This window comes from Canis lupus, chromosome 35 (genome assembly GCF_003254725.2).
Source record: "Canis lupus dingo isolate Sandy chromosome 35, ASM325472v2, whole genome shotgun sequence".
Taxonomy (NCBI): domain Eukaryota; kingdom Metazoa; phylum Chordata; class Mammalia; order Carnivora; family Canidae; genus Canis; species Canis lupus.
In genome coordinates, this window is record NC_064277.1 from 15,925,708 (window position 1) to 15,951,362 (window position 25,655).

The 25,655-nt window shown below is 41.5% G+C and overlaps 1 protein-coding gene and 1 long non-coding RNA gene across 10 annotated transcripts in view; one reads left to right on the plus strand and one right to left on the minus strand.

Annotated features, from left to right (window-relative positions):
* ATXN1 (ataxin 1) overlaps positions 1-25,655 on the minus strand; it is a 413,020-nt gene that overhangs the window by 378,061 nt on the left and 9,304 nt on the right. The window lies entirely within an intron of this gene.
* Positions 10,778-14,795, plus strand: LOC125754387 (uncharacterized). Its single transcript, XR_007408420.1, has 2 exons — positions 10,778-11,244; positions 12,870-14,795. It is a non-coding gene; the product is annotated as an uncharacterized LOC125754387 (long non-coding RNA).

Genomic DNA, 25,655 nt, shown 5'->3' on the forward strand with positions numbered 1-25,655 from the left:
GAGCCATGGTATCTCTCCTGACAGTGGCCTCTTACAAAATCAAGTGATGGTGCTGCGAGGCTCTAGAATTTACTCCATCCACACAATTGGAGCAAGCAGTCCCATTAATTGGGGTGAGGGGGAAGTAGCCACTAGAGTTCTCTACTTACTACCTGGCTCTGATCTAAAAATCCCAATGGGACAATGGACGGGACAGACAAGGATGATAGACAGATATGCAATACTCGGCTCTGGGAAGCACTCTGTCTTGTCTCCAGGCTGTGCCAATTCAAGTCTTTCCCACCCAGGTCTAGGCCCAGGCGCTATTCCCAGTTTCACCAAAGAAAGACAGGAAATGGAGAAGTCCAGGCCAAGGTGGGGTTTTCAAGCAAATACGACTCATTTCATCAAGACAAACGCGTTAACTAACTTAAGAGTCCAGAGGAGGGAAGGAAGGTCAGACAACTAAAAATAATAATTACTTATTAAGTTTTGAAAAATAAAAGTGGCTGTATGGGCTAACGCCACAATCTCGGATAATTAAGATGAAGAGCACATTCTTGTGGGCTTTTGTGGGGGTTCTGTGTTGTTTTTTTGTTTTGTTTTGTTTTGTTTTGCTTTAAATGATGTATCTTCCTTGTATCTGTTGGACACTGGACTCCTATTCTGGAGCCTTCTTCAGTATGAAAGCTGAGTTTTCTGTTTATTCAGATTCCCAGATCTTCTCCTTATTACTCTGCTACTGCATGTTTTCATTCCAGAGAGTGTGATTGTTAATTTGTTATTGTGAGTTTCTTAAGGAGTCAAAACATCCAGAGCAGAGCATGAACTACACACGGCAGGCAGTAAAGGCTAACGAATGTCTTAACAGCATGGAAATGACTCACTGCCTGAAGATAGAGAGGCTTAAGAAACACTCTTCCCCTCCTCAATTCATGGCAAATTTGTTCAGATGAAACAAAACACAGCTCAGTCCAGTTTTCAAATCAGAATCTGAATTCTGAAAAACATCTTGGTTGAAATATCCGGTGAAAAATACTTTTAAACTATTTTTCTTCCTCTCTCCAGTGAGTGAGGTCAATTATCACTTGCACTCAGTGTACATATTTGGCCAGTACCTACTCCCACATTCTCTCTTCCAACAATATTTATGCCCAGATAAGGGAGAGAACCATCTTCATACAAATTGCCTACATTTATTCCAGCATTTTTCTGCACCATTTTAAAAGAACCGGGGGGAAAAAAGAAAAAGAAAAGGAAAAAAACCCATCAAAATGAAGCCTAAGCATTTCTCAGAGAACAGCCCCAATAAACACAGGCCTTCTTTTTTATCAGTTTAGATCCGAGGACCCAAGGAGCGAATGCAAATGATTGATACATATCTGGAAAATACATATCTGATATTCTCTACCTTCCTGACCTCCCGCCCTCCAAGTGCTCCTCCCTACAAGAGCCACATACATTTTTTCCTCTGGTTATAACCTAAAACTCAATCACTGGATTAAGATGACACACTAGAAGAAATTTCTTACACTCTATGCACCCTAAAAAGTTGGCAGGGGAGGAGGTCCCACTAATATTAAAAAAATAGTTTATTCAACTGCTGATCACATGGAACCCTTTTTTAAAATAAAAGGTTTTAATATATATTTTAGTGTTGCTGCTACACTGAATCAGAAAGCAACTAAGTTTGTGAAACTTGTCTTTGAGGGAAATGCCAATTATCATTCCAAAATGCAAATTCCTAAGACCTGCTGAACCTGATTATGTATGACATAGAATAATTTCTTAACAGGGTCCTATTTCAGGTGGATCTTCCAAGAGTTCAAGCCATATGGAGCCTAATTAGACAGTGAACATGCTCCCTCCTTGGTCTGAACTAGTGTAACAAATAATATTTCAAAAGCTATTTCTTCCAGGAAGTAGTAACAGTTTGAAAAAAAAATAGTGGTTTATTCCCCCAAATTTTTCTCAATTACTAAGCCAGTGCTCTGATGTTGTAATATGTACAAAGATGGTTACAAACATAAGTAGGTGGCCAAATTCTGCTCTCTGTGTAGCTCTCTCTCTCTGTTTCTCTCTCCTCGCCTTCCCCCCCCCCCCCACCATCCTTTCCTAATAAATTAAGATCAGGAAGGTCAAAATCTTTCACAATTGTTTAAAATTTTCAGACATCTGTAACACCATAAAGTAAACAGTCACTTTAAATATGGTAAGGAGGAGTAAGCAATTTTAGATCTGGATGTAGATGTTAGGGAAAAGAGAGAAATAAGATGTGCATATCATTCCAAAGCTAGACAGGACACTGAAAATTCTGACTAACCCATAAATCAATTCCCCTAACATACCAAAAAATAGTGAGCTCAGTACATTGGGTTCAGACGAGTCACCCAACATGAATGAGAAAACAAGTCCAAACTATGAACTTTTAAAAAGAAATATAATTTTAAGTCTTTTAAGTACTTTTAAGAAAACTTTGACATGATCAGTGAAGTAATGAATAGACTATGAGAACTTAAATATTTATATTGTACAATTATATATTATATGTAGTGCAATATACAAAATATAACACATGCCAATAAAAACTCTTAAAGTGATTTCTTAGGTACTCTTTTCCATTCTTATGTATCTTAACATTTATTAGTCTGTGATATTCTCTGTGCTACTTCTGAGCACAGAAAGTCTGTTTTCATAGACAAATTCCTATATTAAACTCAGACATGGTTACAAATTCAGACTATAAAAAGATTAACAAAATCTCTGTCCAATGAAAGTGAAAAGTGCCATCATACAGACCATTTCCTCCATTCACCAAGCAGAGATGCTACTGGGTATAAAAATAACTCTGGCCCTAACGGAGCAGCCTGAGAAAGTACACCCGTTCATTTATTCGACACGTATTCACCATTTACTACTCTAAAATGATGAAGGGGGAAATCCAGAGGCGTAGACTCTGATGGTACCTGAGCGGGCTCTGAGGATCAGGGACCAAAGACCTGGGGCATGATGAGCATATTGGAGAGAAGAGAGTATGCCCCCTCCGCCCCTGCTTCTTGTTCTTTCTGCCTCACCGCCCTGGATGTTGAGAGGTGCCAAGAGCCTCCAGTCACATGGGAAGCAAGACATCTGAGTAACCAAGCAAAGCAGTAAGTGCCATGATAAAGCCGAGGGCGGTGGGGAGGCTCATGCCAGACATTTGTGGTGGAGCAGAATGCAGCTAGGTGAAGGCAGAGGGCTCAGGGAATAATGCGAGCAAGCCTGGGGGTCAGAAATAAACATATGTGGGACGCCCAGGTGGCTCAGTGGCTGAGTGTGTGCCTTGGGCTCAGGGCATGATCTCAGGGTCCTGGGATCGAGTCCCACCTGGGGATCCCCGCAGGGAGCCTGCTTCTCCCTCTGCCTGTGTCTCTGCCTCTCTCTCTGTGTCTCTCATGAACAAATACACAAAATCTTAAAGAAAGAAAGAAGAAAAGAAAGAAAGAAGAAAAGAAAGAAAGAAAGAAGAAAGAAAGAAAGAAAGAAAGAAAGAAAGAAAGAAAGGAAGGAAGGAAGGAAGGAAGGAAGGAAGGAAGGAAGGAAGGAAGGAAGAAAGAAAGAAAGAAAGAAAGAAAGAAAGAAAGAAAGAAAGAGAGAGAGAAAGAAAGAAAGAAAGAAAGGAAAGAAAGAAGAAAGAAAGAAAGAAAGAAAGAAAGAAAGAAAGAAAGAAAGAAAGAAAGAAAAAGAAAAGGAAAGAAAAAAAGAAAAGAGAAAAGGAAAGGAAAGGAAAGGAAAGGAAAGAAGGAAGGAAGGAAGGAAGGAAGGAAGGAAGGAAGGAAGGAAAGAAAGAAAGAAAGAAAGAAAGAAAGAAAAGAAAAGAAAAAAGGAAAGAAAGAAAAAAAGAAGAAAGAAAGAAGAAAGAAAGAAAGAAAGAAAGAAAGAAAGAAAGAAAGAAAGAAAGAAAGAAAGAAAGAAAAGAAGGAAAGAAAGAAAGAAAGAAACTAACTTACAGGCAAAGTCTGAGACCTGGGGAGACACCAGGATTTGCCCACACTCTCTGCAACCCCCAGGCCGCCTTCCACCAGCCCTACTTTGCCCACCTCCTGTACCCTCAGTATCTTGCCCGAAATGCTACACAAACAAATTAGAAGACTCCAAAGGAAAACAATAATCTAATAATTGCCGGTAAAGCATCGACAGCATTCACCAGGTGCCATACACTGCATATACGGATTTATGTAATCCCTGCCTGGATTCCAATCCATTTCCCAGATGAAAAAAAAAAACAGGGGCACAGAGGAGGTGAGCAGGCCAAGCTAGTAAACGGCAGGGCTTGTATTCGAACCACAGGAAGATGGCAAAATTCTGGCAGACCCAACTACCACTGACCACAGGGCATAAGCCCCCCCCAACAGGTCTGGAGAGCAGCTTCAGAATAGCTTGGCATCCCAGTCCCCACCACCCAGCTCCTGTTCCTTCTGGTCCTCTGACAATTCAGTACTAATTGCTAAGGACTCTGAAGGCTGCTGTCACCTCTCCTGGGCCACTTCCAGAAGTCAGGAAGAGCTGATCCAAATGGACGGCTCCTCAGGCACCTCTGACAATCCAAACATGGTGCACATCCGGGACACCCAGAGAGACAAGCCCGTCCACAGAGTGATGGCTGCCATCTGGCAACTCAGAATGGATTTTAAAAACATCCTCCCTCGCTGTACAAAGTATCTGGTCACAGGGTTTGTTATCAGCAGAACCAGGATTAAAAGTTGTGACCTCTGTCTCTTCCCTCTCTCTCACCCTTATTCTTCCAAGGTGTGTATTTATATTTTTTTGCAGAGCAGCCAAAGGAAAACATAAAAGGAACTTTCCTGTGGGGTTAGCAGTAAATGAAAAACGGCTGGACAGAGAGAAGCAAAGAGAAAATGAGTCACGGGGCCGTGTTAAATCTATAAGCTTGCTCTGAAATGTCTTCTCCTTTACCCTGGGAGCTGTGGGCCCTATATTTACTCACCCCAAAACACCATCTCAGACTCCGGAGTCAGGCTCCTAGGAACGTTGGAAGCTCCTAATTTTGCCTTCAAGTTTTAAGCACTTTAATTTCTAGGGCCTAAGTCCTTACAACAACATCACTTAAATGAAGCAGTAACTACAATGGCCTGGCCAGAGAGATGTGGTTTAGCACTGTTGTGCAATCTCACTACCTGATGCTGGGGACGCCTGTGAGCGGAGGGCACCTCTCTGCTACTCTCTGCTGAGATCCCACAGCCTCATGTGACCATGTGATGCTCTGGGTACCACTAGGCCAAAGAGCACCTCCTTTGGATTATCAATCGCCATGGTTACATTTTATTTTCTCCTCTGGATCTGGGCCCTTCCAAGACCAGGCAGGGAAAACAGGCCCTTTGAATATAAATCACATGGGACACCTAAGGACCGAGGGCCTCTAGCAGCACGTTTGACACATACAGGGACTCCATCATTCGTGGACTACTTTTCTTCCTTTCTTACCCAGATGAAAAACCACTTAGATGATCTCAGGAGAGTAACAGACTAAAAAGAAATGAACTTTTAAAATGAAGAGTGACTGAGAATTTCTTTGAACAAATAAAATCAAATATCTGGGTGAGTAAATGAAATCTGTGACTGCTTGATTACTGTCTGAATTACAACGTGGTAAATAAAAATCCCCTTTACAGGTGGCACTTGCAGAAAAAGAGGTATGAACACAAAGCCTTCTGCCGGGAAAGGGTAAAATAATGTGTCTACCTATTTTTTAATTCTACAAAATACAGGAAGAGAATTATAAGGAACCCCCTACCTTCCTCAGGAGCTGTGTGTACCAAGACTTTTTATTAACAGCACCCTGCATGAGGCTTACATTCATGCCCACTTCTCTTTTCTAAAAAAAAATCTCCTCCACTTTCTCCTTTTGTTGTGAACATCAGTGACTGCCTCCCCCCTGGCTATGCACAACCACACATATCTTTCAGGAGCTAATTGAAGCATAGAGAAGTTAAACATGATGTATTCAAGGTCAAATCTCAAGTCAGTGGAAAAGCCATAAATACAGCCTCTCTGCTGCTGAGCGTTCTGGGTGCTGGGCCATACTGCCTGGTGAAGTTTTGACTTTGGATTGCTATTTTCAAAATGCCCTTCAGTGTTTAAAAGCAGCTCATGTTGACAAGATAGAAGGAAGAAGCTTTTACAAATTTCATGAACATTGCACAATCTCACATTCCTGGACCTATCACACATGCCAATTAGTGTTTTACATACACATTTAAAATTCCCTTGAAAACGCTGGATAACTGACTCAAAGACACACGAATGGGAGAGGTTTTAGGAGCCTACAATATACCCGATTTTTTTCCCATTAGATGCAGCTGAATCACAATGCATGGTAGGCATTCTGTGCAGGAAAGAAACATTGTGCATTTAGGAGCCACGCTACACTGTCTGAGACCCCTTTTTGAGATAAGACCCGCATAAGCAGAGCACCTGGGAAGGGTGAGCAGTGGGCTCTGGAGTGCAAGATGCGTTCAGGGAGAAAACATCACAAGTACTGAGCTGCGCTGAGAAATGAGGGTGCCAAAGCTATCATAAAAAACATTCACAAGCATGTGCAGATTAAACAGATAACAAGGGAGTGTTCTTTTTTTTTTTTTTTTTTTATAAAAAGAAGGTCATTCCTCTTGCTTTTAGGACCCAGTGAAAGCAGCCTCGGGCATGATTCTGTGTCTTAAAATCAGGAGAAATCTAATCTCAGGGGGTTGTTTTATTTTGCTTTTTGCTACCATACTCGAAGGCTCCTTGATCGAACAAATGAGCTTTTTTTTCCCCCCTCAGTATCTCTCTATCATGAAAAGCTCATTTGCCATTTAATTTTTATCTAATCATGCTGGCTGGGTTTTGCCTGTCTCTCTCCCATCTACCCCCACCCCACCTACACTGGCATTCTCTGTGGTCAAAGAATCTGTTTCAGTATTAGTGTTCAATATAACAAATGTCAAGTAAACACTCTACACATTTCCTGTGCTATTTAAAGCATCTTAAGCAATTATTTGCTCTAAAGTATTAAACTGTAAATTTTCTTAGCTGGTGCCAATTCCTACAGTAATAGCTGTCACAGAACAGTACTTAGAACACTCAAATGCAGCTTTTAAATGAGCTACACTCTTAGGCTACATTTGCCAAGATTTTTCTAGTTTCCATATTTTTAAGGCATGTTTTTGAGACAATGTACAGAACTGCAACAAAGTGTCACATGTAGCTGTTTTACTTCATACTGAAGCTTATTAATAGGTACATACGTATCTTTCAACATAGATTTGTCTCTAAGCAAAATGATAAGAGACAGATTAGACACATACTCACACTTCAACCTCATTACTCTAAGTGCTTATTATTACAAGCCAAAAGCATGACCACTGAAAATATCACTACATAGGATAAAGCTCCAAGTCATATAGTTGGCTCATAAAAGGCTCCCCTAACAATAGTTCTATAAAGGGCGCATACTACATTTATACCTATACATGCAGGCAGCCCTAGAAAAAATATTAATACAATACATACATATATAAATGTGTATGTGCAAATAATTATATCCAGACATTCACACATGCCTTTAGAAGTATTTTTATGTTGGGCTAGATGTGATTCTCTTTCAATCTTTTTAAATTCATTACGTATTTTTGTGATTACCCAAGAGTAACTTAAAAGTAACATAATTCTAAAATCCTTAATAGCTAAGACTGCATTAAATTGCCACCTCCTCCTACAGAATTGCATAGTCCCTGGAAAAATTTTCATGCAACAGAGTACAATTTACAAACAAACAAAGAAACCCCTCCTTGCTTATTTTTTTTTAAGGTAGTTAATTGTTAGACTCTATTTTCCAACCGATGAAAGAATTATATTATTCCCACCAGGCCAGAACCCATTCTGATTTTTACATACTGTACCAGGTAGTACCACTTGCTGAAAGATTGCATTAAAGCATTAAAGGACAACAAGGTTAGATTATCTTAACATGTTCCACTCAATAGTTTTTGATTGTGTTATGAAGTGCCCTCACATTGGTTACCAAAAACGTCCTGCTATTTTAAGAGTCACACCATCAAGGAACCACATGTCTTTAAAGCTAATATTTGTGAATTATAACCCAAGAAGCATTTTAGAGATCTGCCAGGAGAGTCAGATTCAATCATCCCTTCTGGTGGTGAGGTGGTGTGTTTGGTATAGTCAGTCCCTCATAGCATACCTTGCTTAGGAAGAGATGTGTCACGTGGGTGCACCAAAGAAATGATCCGGTCAATAAGAACCCCCAATATGACACCCAGGTCTGGATATCCCAGCAGAGAACACTCCCTAACCTTTCCTGCAGGTCTAACTCCACTCCACTTGATCCTCCACAATGGCAAGAGAAAAAAGAAAGAAGAAGGGAGAGCAATGACATGGCAGGGAAGAGAGACAAGAGAAAGGAAGGAAGACAAAATAATCACCTGGCATGGGTTGGGTTCTTGCACACTTTTGTTAGAAATATTTTAAAATACCGTTTTTCTAGAGTGAATATTTTCTGAGGAGGGAGGGAAGGTGACAGGACGGGGGAGAGGCCTGTATGGAGCTCATCAAATTCATGGTAGTTTTCAAACTCAGGTAGAGAGTCACCTGAGCCTCACTGAAACCTTTTTTAATGATTTACCTTGGTATTGTGCCTCTGCTTTCATATATGCTCAATATTTATAAAAATGATTTTGTAAGTCCCACAACGACATGGGGTGGGGGGTGGGGGAGTAAAGAATTAAAAAAAAAGCAGTTAAGAGCATAAGGTCTGCAGTTTAAATGATGTGAGTTGAATCCCAGTCCTACCACTTATTAGTTCTATGACCTTGGGCAAGCTACTAACCCAGTTACCTTATCTGTAAACTGGAGATAATAGCCACCCATCCAGGTTTGCTATGAGGATTAAGTGATTAGCACAGTGACTAACACATCCTAAATCCTCAATATGCCAGGGAGCCATTATTATTATCCTTAAAAGAATCGGTTCTCTGCACGATGACCATCATAGAGGGTGTGCACTGTTTCTTTCATGTGTTTTCAATCATGATCTGGTAAATAAATATTTGTTCACTGAATGATTTACTTACTTATTTATTTATAATTCATTGATAGCAGCAATCAAATGTAAGTTTTTTTTTTAAATTTGAATTCCATACACTTGTCTAGAAGATGCCCAAATGAAAGACAGAAACAAATTTAGCAGTCCCACAAGACATGTGTGAGCAACTTGAGTATCCAGGCTCTGTTTTGGAAGAATCGAATTAACAGTGTTAGCCGAATCAGAAAAGAAAAGACCAATCCAGCATTAACTTTAAAGTTTAAAAACATCAACCATTCACCTTTTGTGTATATTTGGAATTCACAAAGTAAGTTAAGACCTAGTATCTTACAGTGACAAAGAATAACAATTAGCAAGATCCATTTATGATCTCTTTAAAAGCTGTCCCTTCCAAGTAATACTGAAAAGGAAATCAAAGATTAATTTGTTTGAAGCCACAGGCCACAACTTAACCAACTTTACTGAAGACATTCCTCCTTCCTTAATTTCAATTAATGTGAGCACGATCAAACCACAGCTGTCAATTCTATTATCACAGTATTAAGAATATGCCAAGGCTCTAAGTTTCTAGAAGCATAAAGAAATAGGTGACTTGGAGAAATATGTCTGTTTCCGAGCCAAAGGAATGACATTAAGACATTTCCTTTTCTTAACTTTTAGTAATTTCTTATCTCCCATTGGTGTATTTTTTTATGCATCAGTTCTTACTTAATACAAGTGGCTCTCCTGGGAGAAAAAAAAAAAATCAACCTAAAAATAAGAGTTTTCCAGGAATAAAAAGAGATAGTTGCAATAGAAAAATACCAGAGGGAAACAGTCTTTACATTACACAGCAATTAAAACTTTCTAAACACACACACAAAAAAATCTATTTTTTTAAGGCATATCATAGCTGTAGAACTGGCCAAAACTCAACATGTTTAATGAGATACAGATTAGTGGTGAGAACAAAGGAAAATCCAACTTCAAGGGTTAAATTACTCTCAAAATCAGTCACTCAAACGTCTGTACCTATGTCATAAAGTGTTTATGAGTTTGATGTATACTCTAGGCATAAATCCCCTTCCAGAGAACAGAAACTCTTAATCTGGCACATTCCAAAATGAAATAGATTCATGTACAGCACTGTACATATCTAAGAATAGCTCCTAAAATTCCTTAGCAAAGATTCTTTGTAAGTAGAGAAATCAAAAGACAAGAATCAAAAGGCACAAAGATTTCAAAGTCAAAATGTAATGCTCTCCAATTTTCTGAGTCACGTGCTAAGAGAAAAACTTTAAAAAGGAAAATGAGACCATTCCCCCTTCACAGAAACCAGCAAATTAAAAAAAAAAAATGAATGCACAAAACACCTGGATGTGCTTTCCTGCTTCTTGCCAGTGACATACACACATATTTATGTATATATGTATAGGACCTAACAAACAAATCTTCAGAGTGATGAATTACACACAGTCACACAGATACACTCTCACACACAAGAGAGCAAAGCTGATGCTATTTAAACATCATGAAATATTTTCCTAACTGTGCACAGATGGAAGTACAGACTTTTCTGCCAACTGCCTGGTTCAGAAACTTTGCTCTATTTTTAATTATTTGGTTCAGAGGACCCGTTTGTGATTAACTTCTGTGTTGGATGGCAAAGCAAGTCAAGTTCCTGACCCACAGCAAAGAACACTGAGAGAAGCTTAATTATTTTTAAACAGCTTGTGTAATATTGTAAACCGTGTGTAGGGACAATTAATTTGTCAAAGACCTGTTCATGGGTGCCGTAGCTGGAGGCTGCAGAGTGTGTGTTAGTAAAACAGAAAAATTCAGGAGGCATTTAAGGAAATGACACCGACATGAAGTTCCTGATGACAAAGAAATTTTCATCTTAGAGAAGTAACAATGGAATAAGAAACAGAGAGGAAGAAATTAATAGTGTTGCAAGGACTAATCTTATTAGCCCTGGAAGTTTCAGTTTTGACTACGAGGACAGTGAATGGAATGCCAAAGCTTTAAACACAGGAAATGAACTCAGATGCAAGGAGGAGGTGGTCAGGAAACTTCAACCATAGAATTCAGAATCATACACTAGAAGTGCTGAGCAAGATCAAATCCCAGAAGAGGAGGAGAAAGAGAAGCAGTGGTCTAGCAGGAAGAAAGTAATGAAAGCCGAGGTAAGAATGAGCAGGTTGGAATGGTTTTATATTTCTAAGAACTATGCATTAAAAAAAAAAAAGCTGTTTCCTAATAGAAGATGAACCCAAATAGCAAATTAGTACAAACACAGAAAGGAAACAAAATATAAAGCATCCAGTTAAGAACCGTGAAGATAGAACGGGGTTCAAGCCTAAAAATCTTGTATTCTTGGAGAAGCCTTCTTTTGATCAATACCCCTACAACTAACTGTAAGACATTCTATATTTAAGTCTTTGATGTACTTGGGAAAACACCGGATTCTACAGAACTGTAGGCCACAGAGAGCCAAAATATTTCAGGAGTTAATAGTTTTTGCTAAAAATTACATTTATAATGAGTCCAGGATCAATGCCAGACTGGTCTGGGAATTGAAAAAACAAAACAAAACACCAAGCACTTAATTTCTCTTTGAGAAGGTGTAGAAATAGGGAATTTTTTTTTAAAAAGGAGCATCCTTAGCAGGAATGGGGGTCCTAATTCAGCTTCTTAAACCATTAACACTGGCCACTAGCTTTCAGCCGGGTTGGATGACACAGAAAGACCCTCAGAAGAACACATCCGCAGTTGTGAGGAATTGGGACATTTCAATAATTAAAAATAATTCATCTCAAGGAGAAGAAAAAAAGGTGATCTGTTCTAGAAAGTCCAAAATAAACTTCTATTAATATGTATTCATATTCTTCTTCTCCTATGCAAAGTATATGTATGGGTATATGTGTTGGCAAGCAACGAGAATTTTTTTCAAAAAACAATTTTTTAAAAAGAGTACATCTATGACTGAATTATTTATAGTTGCAAATGGTTTCATAATATCAACCCAGTATTATTACAGGCCATGGCTTAGAAATGTTTTATCTCACTCAGAAATATTTCTGTTTGCCGTAACAATAGCCACTGTGCTGAGATGGGATTTGACCTGTGTCTTTGTCCATAAAACAATCCTATAAAATATGTAAACATGAATTCAATTTTCTTTAAGTCAAGAAAAGCAAAAATATGGTTGTCAGAACAAGAACAGCTTTCTGTGGGATATTCTAGTTAAATGAAAGCTATTCAACTTGAATCAATTGCTGTATCCATTCTCCAATACACAGCAGATTCATATTTCAGAAGGTTTTTGACAGAGAACAAAATGTTACTGAACTATCTCTTCCATTCCTTTTGTCCTACAGAACATTCCACAGGCTGAACTCCCAACAAGGGGCATATACTTGTCAGCTTCTGTGTGCACTGGTTCTATTCTCGTTTGTCTTTGTTGCAAATTTTCAGTTTTGACCCTTTCCTGGCAAAACATTAATATACACCTTTGGGTTGTGTTACAATTTAAAAAAAATTTTTAAACTTACATTTTTATTCTGTACCATCTTTAAGTGCCTCTAACTCATTAAAACAGGCCCTGCTATTTAAACCCATGATAGAACCTTTCTTTCTATCTGCTTCTGTAAACACTAGAAATCCAGGGAGAAAATTCTCCCAATCCAACAATCCACACATTTCTACACAAAACCAATCACTCGAGTATTTAAAAGCTAGAGAGACAGACTAGAGCTAGCACGAACACGTCGGTGAAAGATGAATTTATCCTCCGCTGCCTCAATTCCAGGTCATCCCAGGACTGTGCCTGTGGGGAAACGCCAAGATGGAAAGAATGGATTGGTGCCTGTTTCTGAGCATTATCTGTGTCAAGACTCAACGAGAGCGACAAAAGGTGTGTGGCTGCAAGGTGATCAGGAAAAGCATTCAACATTGTCCTAGGCATTTAATGACTAAGCCTGAGCCAGCTCAAAACCAGTCGGAAACAGATTTCAGACAATGGAAGAGCTAAAACACTGGTTCTCAGGGATGATGTCCGAGAGGAGGTCTCTGGAGCTGGGTGTCATCCTTTAGGGTGGCCCAGAATAAAATGGTGACGCATTATGCCTCCTGGCGAGCTCATAGCTACTTTGAACGGCAAAGACACCAAGTCCCGTGGACTTCCAACGAAGATCTTAAGGCAAGGAGAGATGTCCACCAGCACTCTCTGTGACCTGTTAGAGAGAAACATTCTTAGCTACTCCATCACCAAGCAAAACTCCCCCGCCAGGCTATATGGTCTTGACTCCTAGGAAAAAGCTGTAAAGAGATTGAGTGGGGGAAACGCCTAAAAGAGAGATGCCCTTTGTCATGACTGAAGAATTTCTAATGAGGATTCTGCATATAAAATCTAGCTTCAGTAAAGTCTCCAAGTGAATCAGATTCCAGGTATTTCTGAAGCCAACAGCATGGTCGTCAGCCACCAAATTACTTCTGCAAAGAAAGAAAAGGCTTCATCACAGTGATTATATACGCTCCTGACATCAAGAGATGGAAGGATGATTTTTACTGATTAACCTCTAGTTGTCATGGGGCAGTAGATACTTGTCATGGAAGTAACTCAACACCCTGTGCTGGTTTTGTCCAGCCCAGGAAGCATAAATCCAATTCATACACGGCTACATGAGCTTCCTCAACCCTCTCTGTGATGTCCAGCAGAGAGACAGCAGGCACCTGCAGTCTGGAAATGACCCGATCATAATGCCTTCCCGTCCATTCTCTGAGAAGATGGCATCAGATTTCAAGCTTCCACATATGAGAGAAGTTTGATTTCCTGATGTTTCTAGCCTTGCTGACACCGATGCATTAAGGGAAATCCAGCTCTAAAAGCTCAACTTTAAAGGTACAGGGACTGCAAAAGGAAAAACAGCATCCATTAAGCTTCGTAGGCACTATGCACACATCTCGCTAAATTTATGATGAAATATTTTAGGGTAACGAGGCTTGCGTGTATATCCAAGAGGCTGTACTCTCGCACCTTCCCGGCTCTAGCTCAAGACTGCTCCATCGAACCATATCAGCTAAGCCAAGTTATGTCTTTTCAGTCTACAGATTAAAAGACACAACTGCCTAATTCCTGGGGTGACAGCAAAGAGAGCCGAACTCCAAGTCAGAAAGCCAAAGTCACAGCACAGACCATGTAGGCTCTGGCCACTGGAACCCAGAACATTGGTCAACCTCTTACGTTCTGCTTCCTCCCCAGGAACGTGAGGAAGATACTCTCCAGACAAGAAGTCATTATGATTATCCAGGGAAACAATTTATCCGAAGCACCCCAAATTCTGTGATACACTATTATCAGCTGCAGCAGACCCATGACCCACTAGCCACTGCACATGGTCTAAGTGTGCTTTTTAAGGCTGTATTTACTAAGTCAAAGGATGAGGCTGCAAAACATCCCCAGAAAAAAAAGGATAGTTTTGGGACACCTGAGTGGCTCAGTGGATTAGAGTCTGCCTTTGGCTCAAGTCGTGATCCCGGGGTTCTGGGATCGAGTCTCCCATCAGGCTCCCTACAGGGAGCCTGTTTCTCCTTCTGCCTATGTCTCTGCCTCTCTCTGTGTGTCTCTCAGGAATAAATAAATAAAATCTTTAAAAAAAGAAAGAAAGAAAAGAAAAGGATAATTTTGACCAGTCCTACAAGAGAAACAAACAAACAAACAAACAAAAAAATAGGACTTATCAGCCCAGTGAAGTCTTTGAAGACCCTGCACATTTAAAATGGAAAAGTTCATAAAAAAATTTTTTTAAGGAAATCATTTCCTGAGACTTCAGGGCAAAGAGTAAAAAGTGCACTATTTAGAAACAGAAACCCTGAGATTAGTCAGTCCACCAAATGTTCTCTGCATAGCAGAATAGCAAACAGCTAGTGTTTGTTCATTTCCATAGATTAACAGCCCTCTCTCCAGGACCTGAAGATGAAATGAACTGGAGGGTTCTGTTTGGAGAAGCTTCCTCTACTGCTGGTAAGACCCACGTTTCAAAGTCGCATTCTAAAAGACTCCCTTATTTTAACATTGCTTCTTCCTCCCGTTGGCCTATTCTGATCTCTGGATGACGAAACTGGATCTAAAGCTTGCAGGGAGAGGAAAAAAAAAAGTCTCCCTTCCTTTTTATCGATTTACACAGAGTTTCTTTTTTTTTTTTTTAAGATGTTATTTATGTATTCATGAGAGATGCATAGAGAGAGGCAGAGGGAGAAGCAGGCTCCCTGCAGAGAACCCAGTGTGAGACTCGATCCCAGGACCCCGGGGATCGCGACCTGTGATCAACCACAGACGCTCAACCACTGAGCCACCCAGGTGTCCCTACACAGATTTCTTAAATAGTACTGTTCATCTGGAGAACACCAAGATGGGAAACAAAAAAAAAAAATCACAACCTGTTCCTCCTGAAAAGTAGACAGAGGTACATAAGGTTACAGAGGCTTCATTAGAACAGGAAAGCCAAAATAAAACCGCAATATTTGGGCTTAGATGCCATCACCATATTTCCTTCAAACTCAAAAGAAAGCCAGGTTTTATGGAAGAAGATTTTTCTGAATAAATAACCAGAGCATCTTTTCTCTTGTCAATAAAATAATAAACTTGTCTTATGGTCCTATGACCTCTTATGAAAGAAAACAAAACAAAACAAAACAAAACTGCTAATCTTATGAAAAGTGTCAGATCAGGGCACCAGAAGCAGCAGAGGGAAACAATCTTTTCCCAGCTCCTTATATAAAAGCTGTCTCTTCTCCCCTCCCCCCCAAAAGAGCTGCAGCTTGAGGTCACACTTCACAATGGCCTACGTTCCAATGTCCAAGGATGCAAGAGAGAGGAGGTGGATGGCCACCTGGCCAGCCAACTCCAAGAGGCACAGAGATATCATGGGTGGACTGTCCTTCCACCCCATCATGGGTAGGTTACACAGAGGAGGGTGCATAGTTCCCCAATCCTTGTGGGGCTTTACCTCAATTGGACCAACCTTGCTTAGGACTCTGGAACTACTCTCTTCCAGATAAAATGATCTCCTTGGGGTAATTACTTCACCAGGAACTTTCACCCGAGTTGGAGACTGGGGTCCCAAGGGTGCTTAAAAGCTGGAGAATAGGGGTTAGGGAGGCAACTCCAAATTTGTTCGTTCATTCATTCATTCATTCAACATGCTAGCTGTGTTCCTACATAAGAATCTTATGTAATCGGGGCAGCCCTGGTGGCACAGGGGTTTAGCACCACCTGCAGCCCGGGGTGTGATCCTGGGGACCCCGGATCGAGTCCCACGTTGGGCTCCCTGCATGGAGCTTGCTTCTCCCTCTGCCTGTGTCTCAGCCTCTCTGTCTGCCTCTCTCCTTTCCCCCTCCAAATAAATAAAAAATAAATAAAAAATAAAAGAATCTTATGTAATCGAAACTCAGTAGGAATTTTTTCAATATCAAGAAAGACAGTTTTAGACGTTAAAAAACAAAGCAATCTTTTCCTGCATTGAATTTCTATAATAATAGTGTTCTGTGGGTTATAAGTGTAGTACTATGAAATTTAAATATCCCTGAGCGAATCCAGCATTCTATTCCACACCGTCTTTGCTCTGGAAAAGTCATCTTTGGGCCTTTCTTCATTCTCTCTGTCTCCTTAGCACAGCCTTCTTACACATTTTTATCACCTTTATCACCCCTTGTTTCGACACACAAAGCCACTCAAACAAACTTCTTCCACCACTGTGGTCCACGAGGCCCCATTCTGGTTCCAGACCACAATGACGTAAATCATGATCTATCTAAATAGATGGAATCACATCCAATTTGTATCCGGAAAAAGTCACATTATAGGGGAAATGATTGTGTTCACTGCAGGCCTACTAGATGCCAAATGCCAAGAATGGGGGATGTCACTGAGCTAAGGAGAAGGATGACAAAGTGTTATGAAAGGGGGAGAGTAGAGGGTGCTGGGAGCCCAACAGGCAGCATATAACCTCGTTCTGGGGCTCCCTGGGGAAAAGACTCCGTTGAGATTTTAAGAATGAGGCAAAGTCAGCCAGAAAGATAGGAATAAGTAGGTAGGTGTCAAGGAAGACAGCAGCAAGATTCAAAGCTGGGACACGAGTTACTTCTAAGGAGGAAATGCTTCTGTGGGTGAAGTGAAGCGAGTAAGGGGCAGCAGATGAGGGAGAGGGCCAGAGAGATAAGCAAGGTCCCCCGGCCTGCTGTGTCAGGTTACAGATTCTGGACTTCATCCCCAGTACCATGAAAAACCAGGGCAGGAGTGAAGGAAAACAGATGCAAACAGATCTCGAGTCGGAAGAAACGTGCATTTGGGCTTCAGAGAGGAAAACGGGTTGGACCAGCACAAGAGGACATCCAGGGAGGCCATTTAGGGAATATATCACATCCCCATCCACCCCGCCCTGCTGAGCCACTGGCCCAAGTTCAGACTTTGAGACCAGATGTCCCCAAAGCTCAACACCTAGACAAGTGCTCACCACCTAGACAAGTGCTCACCACCATCTGCTCCAAGGGCTCTCTCCAGGGAAGAGTGGAAACAGGAAAGAAGCAGGGTAGCAGTGAGCCTCTCTGGTCTACTGTAAATGAAAACCAGACCCAAGGAGGCCCCTCCTCAGCATGGTGGCCTGTAGGCTAAATGAGCAAAAGGTGTGAAGACCGCAAGCTAGGATCTCTGAGAACAGCTCAATTTCGCCAGGCCTGAAACTCCTGACCGACTGCTCAGGCCCGAGGAAAGGAGGCTGCGGGTCCCATGGCAGGGCCCCCTAACAGGAACACGGGTCAGCAGGAGAGGGTGGAGAACCCCAAATGTGGGGAGAGGAGACTAGGAAACTGGCCCAGATTGGCTCTCTCTCTCTCTCTCTCTCTGTCTCTCTCTGTGTGTCTCTCATGAATAAAAAAAGTCTTTAAAATTAATTAATTAATTAATTAATTAATTAATTAAAGTATCCAAAAAGGAACAAGTCCCACAGTCAATCAGGTTGGAGCAAGGCACATTCATTCATATAGCACTAGTAATAATCAAAATAGATACAAGCCTTTTATTTTTTCTTTTAAAGTTTTTATTTGGGATCCCTGGGTGGCGCAGCGGTTTAGCGCCTGCCTTTGGCCTAGGGCGTGATCCTGGAGACCCAGGATCGAATCCCACTTCGGGCTCCCGGTACATGGAGCCTGCTTCTCCCTCTGCCTATGTCTCTGCCTCTCTCTCTCTCTCTCTGTGTGACTATCATAAATAAATAAAAATTTAAAAAAAATAAAGTTTTTATTTATTTATTCATGAGGCATAGAGAGAGGCAGAGAAATAGGCAAGAGGGAGAAGCAGGCTCCCTATGGGGAGCCTGATGTGGGACTCGATCCCAGGACCCCAGGATCACGACCTGAGCTGAAGGCAGATGCTCAACCACTGAGCCACCCAGGTGTCCCATGGTACAAAACTTTTAGAAAACAATTTAGAGTTGCTCCCCCCACCATGGTAGTTTACCTAGGCCTTCTACTGTGACTGTATCCTAAGTAAATACTTAAGTGTACAAAGATATTCACTACTGCTTTATAACAGTAAATAAGTAGGGGTACCTGGGTAGCTCAGTCGGCTAAGCACCCAACTCTTGATTTTGGCTCAGGTCATGATCTCAGGGTCATGGGATGGAGAACAGCATTCACCTCTGCACTCAGTGGTGAGTCCGCCTGAGATTCTCTTCCTCTCCCTCTGCCCCTCACACTGCTCTCTCTCTCTCTCTCTCCCTCCCTCCAATAAATCTTAAAAAAAAAAAAGTAAAAAAAATGTTTTAAACAATAAAAATTTAAAAATAACAGTAAATAACTAGAAACAATGAAAATGTCCAGATATTAACACAAAACTTAAATTAAGATAAAACAACTTGATAGAATACCTAATCCTTGCAAATGATAGTTGTAAAGTCTAGGTTACAAATGATAATTTTTATGCTAAATGGAAAAAAGCAAAACTGAAAAAAGTTATGTGTTAAATTACCAAGAACTAGAGGACAACTCATAGAGGTAAACATGATTTATGGACTGGGATGATGGGATTAAAGGGAACTTTTGCTTTTATTGGTTTTCGTTTACCGTTGTGATGTATAGGCAACAGATGTTTAAAATGTAGTATTTCTATCAATAACACAGTGGCAAACAGCCTCTTCTGCGTAGCAGATCAACCCTTCCTGCCTGGATCAGTGAAGGGTGCTTGGGCCTTCCCAAGGTACAAAGGCCCACCTGAGATTCAAACCCTGACCGGAAGGGGCTCCCAAGTACCTGCAAACATGCAGCTCTTTGCTTTCATTTTTTCCCCCAGTTCTTTTTTTTTTTTTTTTTCAAGATTTTATTTATTTATTCATGAGAGACAGGGAGAGAGAGAGAGGCAGAGACACAGGCAGAGGGAGAAGCAGGCTCCATGAAGGGAGCCCGACGTGGGACTCAATCCCAGGTCTCCAGGATCAGGCCCTGGGCCGAAGGTGGCGCTAAACCACTGAGCCACCCGGGCTGCCCCCAGTTCTTAAATTCTATGTCTTTTCCTTCTTTTTAAAATTATGTCTTGAGATCATACCATAAGCAATATATGTGGTAAATGCTCATTTGATCCTTCCAAAAATTCTGTAAGATAGAGGTTAGCATCATGCCCATTTTACAGATGACGACACTGAGGTTCACAGATTCAAGAAATATGGCCTAGGTCACACACCTAAGGGGCCAGAGCGAGAATTCAAATCTCAACCTCCCCATCTTCAAAGCCCTCACTTGCAACCGCCATGAGAACTGCTTCTTCCCTTCCCCTCTGCCTACAAAACAAATAAAACAATAGAACTTTCTTATTTGTCACCTCTTCTGTTTGCACAAGCTGCCTAAAGAAATTAGCCAAACTATAATCAATCAAGAGACATCACATGAACTGCTTATAAATTAACCCATAAGGTAAGGTAATGTTTCACACATTGATGGGAAAAGTTGAGGCAGAACAGAAAAGGAATTACCTCAAGAGTCCATCCTGGATGTGAAAGTAAAATCAAATGACATCCAAAGGATTTCTACTTGCAAATTAAAAGCAGAATTTGACCCTTGATGCTACTGCAGAAGGGCAGAGCTTTTGCAGTGTTCCTTGCAAAAACCAATTCCACAATTAGCTGAAAGATTCTTCCCAGTTATAACAAATCCACTCCAGAAATGGGAGTTGTTTGGGGCATGGTAGCAAGAATGGTAAAAAGGCACAGAAAAAGTATTATGCTAGGAAACTAATATAGATAGGGTGATAAATGATTGTAGGCATCGCTTGTGGCATACTCTATAAATAATGACATGGTAATAGCTAAAAATGTAAATTCTAATTAAATGCAAAACCTAACAAAGTCAAACAACAGCAAATGATGTTTGACAGACCAAAGGTCTTAGGGGAGCCAAGAAGAAAAATCACAAGAAAATCTGTTCATGGAACTGCACAGTGTTAGCAAAGAGGCCCAAGCCATCAGATCCTTCACCATCTTGTTCACTGTAGATGGGGAAACTGAGGCCCAGCAGGGTAGAATGAGTATCCCAAGTCAACTTGCAGCAGGTCAGGAAACACAAAGTCGGTTCCCAAACTCACGGTCACCTGCGAGTTCTCCCCACCACCACATTCACCCTGCCTCGCACTGGAAAGCTACTCTATTTTAAATCATATTTTTAAAAGAGCATTAAGCATTCTATAAATATTAAATTCCTTTTTAATAATTTTCAAATGCACAGGGGCACATTTTAAAAAGAGGCCTGGTTCGGATTTCTTTGGGAAAATTGCACACCGCTCAGTGTTTAACCTCGTATTGAGTGAAATATTAACAGGCCATATAATGGTTTCAGTGTTCCTTCAGTAAAGCTAAACAGAATTCGAAAAACATATCCCCCAGGCCTACAGTGGAGTTTCTGGAGCACACATTAAACTCCACGCTCTGCTCTACGAGCCCATCACTGTTAAGTAACTCATCAGAAAATAAAGAGGGAATTACCAAAGGGGAATTGCCAAGCAATTAGTTCTCTGAAGCAGATGACATACAAACTGCTGTAGGGAGGAGCTTCCCGGTTAGTCATATGTCAGAGGCAGAGCCTCCTAATCTGTAAATAAAAATGCATCACATATGATTACAGCTGGGATGTAGGCTGGGGCTGCCAGGCTAGTGCACAGATAGTAAATCCCAAGTCCTCATGTGTTCTGTGCGTCTATGAAGCGAGAGACGTTGCCTCTCAAGGCACTTTTTTTTTTTCTTCTTAAATCCTGTGATTTTCATTCAACCTAAGGAAGACAGACTGGTCGCCCCCAAAGCAGGCTAAGGGAAAAGCGATCTTTATCCTTTCTCTATCTGTCTGACGCCAGGAGGTTAAAGATTCATCCAGGGATCCAGAGGAGGAGAGAAAATGAGAGACGGGGGAGGGACAGGAGGGTACAGGCGACCCTGGCTTCCCCATGGCCATCGCGTCCAAAGCCCGTCCTTCTTTCGCGGCATGTTTTGTTCCTGGAGTGGGCATCCAGTGCCAGCCCACCACCTAACAAACCAGGGCGATGAATAGTTTGTATCTGCCAAATCTTGCAAGCTGAGCAATGACCCGGAGGAGCTCTTGGGGGAGTCAAAAGTTCATCATCTCATTGGGACTTTTGAAGCCGAACCTCATCAAGCTGGAGCCCAACTTAAGCCAATCCTTGGAAACACAGATAAGCAGAGTGCCACTGTCATCACTTTCTTCAATTAATAATTATTGAAAGTGTGTAGGACTCTCAGGGAGGCAGGAGGAAGAAGGAGAGGAAGGATGGTAACCCCTCGAGGACAGCCTGCATGAGACTGAGCAGACGGAGCAAGCTCCCAAATGGAACGCTCAGCGCCCACGAACCCCTCCCTGCTCTGGACCTGCCAGAGGATGTCGCATCTCTACTGTGATTCTGTAACTAATGACTCCTGGGCAGGCCCTGCCTTCTCGACTCAACTGTAGGCTTCTTACAGGCAGGGCTCAGGGCTTGACAGATAAGGCATGGCCCCGGTGAAGAGTACAGGGTGGGATCCAAGCATGACTTTCCCATTTAGCAGCTGATCAACCTGGGGCAGGTTGCTTCTCCTCTCTGTGCAGGATGGATAAGAACAGTGCCTACCTCCAAGGACTGCAGGAAGGATTAAATGAGTTAATGCACGTAAGTGTGAACGACTGACCATCTCCACAAATCCTTGAGGGCCTAGCTGGCATAATGCCTCTCACACGGGAGATGCTCAGTAAACATGTGCCGACAGAAGGATCTGCCCCTGGCTGTGTTTTCTCCATCCCTCTGGCTCCTGTCCTAACCTTGTCTCTTACAGTAGGCATGGAAGTTACTGCCTTGTTCTGAGCTAGTCTGGAGAATAAAGGCAACCCAGCTGAATAACTCGGGTCCAAAAAAAAAAAAAAAAAAAAAACTTAAATAATCCGCAGACTTTCTCTAATTATATTAAAACAGACTGCCCACCAACAGACATGTAACCAGATCATTCCCAGCCTTCCCTTTCACTTTGAGCCATGGAGTCTTAGAATCTTTTCCTCCCAGAGTCAAGGCTCACTAATTCTGTATTTCTTTATTTTCTATAAAGTATAAACAGAAAGCCAAAACGCTCAGAAAGCTGTGTCGTGTGTGTGTGTGTGTGTGTGTGTGTGTGGTGTAAGTGTGTCACATTTTTAAGAGTCCACATTAAGCCTCCAGGAAAGCCTTTAGAATTACCAAACATGCCCATATTAATGTGCTTTATCAAAGTACAGTAAATGAATTGCCACAAATGAACAACTGCTCCGGAGTCAAGTAGATGGCACAACGTGATTTACGCCTATCACACAAGATGAATAAATCGACGGTGGAAAAGATCAAACGAAATGCTGGAATTGTTGTTAATATGTACAGGGCTTCAGTGAAAATCTTAATAAAACTGTTTAGATGAAAATAGAGGGATCATTTATTGAAATGAAAAGAGATACTGCATGCGCCGAATTTCAAAAGCAGCATTCATTTTCATACACACACATATTAGATTTAGCTAAAATTAGCCCAGGTTTATTTTCTTCTTTCTTTTCTTTCTTTCTTTCTTTCTTTCTTTTTTTTAAGGTCTTAAAGGAATAAAGGTTTCAACATGATTTCATTGAGCTGCAGTTCGGCGCTGAGCTTCCAGGGAGAAGACCCGGCTCCCCACCCAGCCGCTCTCCCAGCCTGGCACCACCTTCCCTGCCCCTCACTCTCCGAGGACCAAGCTGCACCTGCACCTATGCTCTGGCTCCTCTCCCGGCCTCTACCCTCCCCTCCACGTACTCCATGCCCGCTGATGTCAGTCCTGACATACAGGCATCCCCCCCACACACCACCACCACCACCGCTGGCCTAGCACACTTTCTGCCAGGGCAGCCACAACCCAAAGCCCAATTCCAAAGACCACTTTTATGCCAAAGACTCCTCCAAATTCATCTCCAGACCTAAGCTCTTGGTAATCTTCTTCCCACCCCATGTACAAGTCAGATGCCCACCAGCACCTTGCTGCAGCCAGAGTGGCTTTGTGGGTTAGATCCCAGGCGCTCGCTTGCTGCGTCCCAGCCACTTCCTCGGTCCTCCCCGGGCTCCATCCATCTCTTCCCACAGAAATGCTAACCAGCCTTCAGAGCTGAACTCAGATGATCCCTCCTCCTCAGAGTCTTTCCTCACCATCCCACTCAGCGTCATTCTGAATTCCTTCAGTGTCAGAATTTACCCCAGTAAGGACAACCCACCCCATTCTGCTTTGTATTAGTTCTTCCCGGGCATTTCTTCTTGCCCCTACCTGACCACGAAAAATGCAACCTCCTTCTGGGAGCTCTTACTCACTTTCATTCCCACAGCCGTGTAGTAGTTTAAAAAAGACACGGTGAATAAATGAATGAATCATTTCTTTACACAGATCGTGCCTTTGAACAAGCTAGGTCATAACTTTGCTACAGCCATTTCCTATTTACGAAATAAGTAGAAGCAGAAAGACTTGTAACCTAGGTTTTAATTAAAAAAAAACAACCAAAAACCTTAATGAACATATAAAAGAGTACAGCATGAATGATGCTATTTCCTTGCTCACATTTAACCATCGATTGTGAGCACTGTAAGAAGGCTATTATTTATGCAAAATGTTTAGATAATGCTTATAAGCTTCCTTTCAATGCAATCACAGAAAATGTCAGCTGCTTAGAATTCAAGGTGACTCTGCACTACTTTGTCGGTAATACAATACGTATTCATAAGACACTCAGACTTGCTTAATATACTATAAAAATCTCAGTGTCTTCTCAGTAAGCTGCACATATTGGCCAAGAGACAGGACTTTTTGATGCTTGTGTTTTCACAATAAAATTCTCTTTCAAACAAGCCAGGTGAAAAAATGTGCAAACCACATATGCAATGAAACCACGTCCCCAGAAACTTCAATGTGAGGATTCTCTGCTTAACATATGAAATAATAACACCCCTAAGAGATAAAGCAGCAGTAAGGCATCTCACCCCTTCCCAGTCAGCTGACACTTGCAGACCCTAAGAAGCTTACCTGTGCATGTAACTCTGGGGTTGTTCTATTTCCTTTTCAACAACACCTCCCTGACCGACTGCCAATAAAATGTAAAGGACCCAGGTTCATACTTCGCAAGGATAAAATGTCTGGGATAACTTCCTGCCCCATTCTCCAACAGGACTTTCCTGAAACATTGCACTTCAGTTGCTCCAGTTTTTGTTTCTTTTCACTCAGACGACAAATAACTTCATTTGTGCACCCAACTTACCAGTTTGCCTTACAACAATAGAAAAACACGACGTATGCATCCTGGCGCAGTAAGAGAAATGAACTGACACAAAATTCAGAAAAATAAATAGAAGGCTCATTTGCTTTGCAGAGCTGCAAATGTCTACAGTGTCAGTCCAAAGACCAAGGTACAAGTGCTATTTACTGGCTCCTAGTCATGTATGGTCCAGGAGCAACCATCACAAAACAAGAACATTATAATCATCCTGTCAAGAGATAAGTTACGTGATCACAAAGATAACTTATGTTCACAGATCACAAACCATATATGCTAGGTACCATGCTACTCCGTACACACGTATCATTTCATTCCATTCTCACAGCAGCCCTAGAGGAAAGTTCTAATCTTATCTCCACCTTGCTCAGCAAGAAACTGAGGCGCAGAAAGCCAACAGGACTCCCCAGGACACAGGGGCAGCTCCAGATATGAATTGCAGACAGGCTGGTTCCAGACCCCCATGCTCTTAGCTCAGATGCCATGGAATTCATGTGTAACTTAAAAACCAGATCTTAGGTATAGAGGGGGAGCCCTTTATTTAAGGAATGCTGGTGAATCATTTTTAAATTGAACATTTCGGTAAAGCAAATATCCACCTCGTAACGAATTAGTTGCAAATCCAGATTTTTATACAGGAGGTGCGGAAACAGTAGACTGTGTGTCTCGCCAAGTAAGGAAATAGAACATGACTTGAAAAGGGCTGCCCAGAGACCACCCAATCTAGCAGTTCCCAAACCTATAGAGCATCAGTATGATT